The sequence below is a fragment of the Ursus americanus genome, chromosome 29 (genome assembly GCF_024610735.1).
Source record: "Ursus americanus isolate L20-20 chromosome 29, mUrsAme1.1.p, whole genome shotgun sequence".
Lineage (NCBI taxonomy): Eukaryota > Metazoa > Chordata > Mammalia > Carnivora > Ursidae > Ursus > Ursus americanus.
In genome coordinates this window covers 31984826-31986631 of record NC_142155.1, presented here as the reverse complement: position 1 = coordinate 31986631, position 1806 = coordinate 31984826, and the positions used below count along the sequence as shown (strand labels likewise).

At 48.5% G+C, this 1806-nt stretch overlaps 1 non-coding gene across 1 annotated transcript; it reads right to left on the bottom strand.

Moving 5' to 3' along the window:
- Positions 1 to 1037: 1037 nt before the first annotated feature.
- On the bottom strand, positions 1038 to 1141 carry LOC123797658 (U6 spliceosomal RNA). Its single transcript, XR_006781016.1, has one exon. It is a non-coding gene; the product is annotated as a U6 spliceosomal RNA (small nuclear RNA).
- Positions 1142 to 1806: the final 665 nt, after the last annotated feature.

Genomic DNA, 1806 nt, shown 5'->3' with positions numbered 1-1806 from the left:
CAGTTGTTAAGTGTCTGCCTTCGGCTCAGGGCGCCATCCCAGAGTCCTGGGATCAAGCCCCGCATAGAGCCCCGCATCGGGCTCCCTGCTCCGCTGGGAGCCTGCTTCTTCCTCTCCCACTCCCCCTGCTTGTGTTCCCTCTCTCGCTGGCTGTCTCTCTCTCTGTCAAATAAATAAATAAAATCCAAAAAAATAAAGATTTTAATTATTTATTTGAGAGAGAGAGAGCGGGAGCGGGGGGGGGGGGCAGAGGGAGAAGCAGACTCCTCGCTGAGCGAAGAGCCCCACGCGGGGCTCAAACCCACGATCTCAAAATCAGACACTTAACCCACGGAGCCTCCCAGGCGCCCCTGAGGCAGTTTCTTAAAAGAAGACAACAGTGAAGTTTGCCGCATCAAGTGACTCTTCCTTTCACGATGATTTCTCTATGGCGCGTGATGCTGTGATAGCATTTTACCCACAGCAGAACTTTCTAAATTGGAATCCGTCCTCTCACATCCTGTCTCTGCTTTCTCAGCTATGTTTATGAAATAGTCTAAATGCTTTGTCGTCATTTCCACAATCTGCACAGCCTCTTCACCAGGAGCAGTTTCCATCTCAAGAAACCACTGTCTGTGCTCATCTCTAAGAAGCAACTCCCCATTTGTTCAAGTTCCGTCCTGAGACGGCAGCAAGTCCTTCAGGCTCCACTCGCGATGCTAGTTCTCTTGCTATTTCCACCCCACCTGCAGTTACTTGCTCCCTTGAAATCTTGAACCCCTCAAAGTCCTCCATGAGGGTTGGAATCAAATTCTTCCAAACTCCTATTGATGTTGATTTTTTTTAAAGATTTTATTTATTTATTTGAGAGAGAGAACATGAGAGAGAAAGAGAGAGAGCGCGTGAGCACAAGTTGGTGGGAAGGGCAGAGGGGGAGGGAGAAGCAGACTCCCCACTGGGGAGGGAGCCCAATGCAGGGCTCGATCCCAGCACCCTGGGATCATGACCTGAGCTGAAGGCAGACGCCTAACCAACTGAGCCGCCCAGGCGCTCCTGCTTTTTTTTTTTTTTCCTTCATGAATTTGCATGTCCTCCTTGCTCAGGGGCCATGCTAATCTCTGAATCATTCCAGTTTTAGTATATGTGCTATTGAAACAAGCACCTATTTATGTTGATATCTTGACCTCTTCCCATGAATCACAAATGTTCTTAATGGCATCTAGAATGGCCAATCCAGGGGGCACCTGGCTGGCTCAGTTGGTAGAGCATATGATCTCAGGATTGTGAGTTCAAGCCCCATGTTGGGTATAGAGATTACTTAAGCAAATTAAAAAAACAAAAATGTAGAATGGTGAATGCTTACCAGAGATTTTCAACTTAGTCTTCCCAGACCCATCAGAGGAATCACAATCCATGGCAGCCATAGCCTTGTGAAATGTATTTCTTAAATACTAAGACCTGAAATTAAGGTGACCCCTCGATCCAGGGGCTGCAGAGTGGATGCCGTGTTAGCAAGCATGAAGACATTAACCCTGTCCATCTCTATCAGAGCTCCTGGGTGACCAGGTGCTTGGCAATGAGTAGTCCTATTTTGAAAGGAATCTTTTTTCCTGAGCAGTAGGTCTCAACAGTGGGGTTAAAATATTCAAAATAGGGCAGCTGGGTGGCTCAGTCGGTGAAGCATCTGCCTCCAGCTCAGGTCATGACCCCAGGGTCCTGGGATCAAGTCCCGTATTGGGCTCCTTGCTCAGTGGGGAGTCTACTTCTGCCTCTGCCTGCCACTCCCACTGCTCGTGCTTTCCTCTCTCTCTCTCTTTCTCCCTGTCA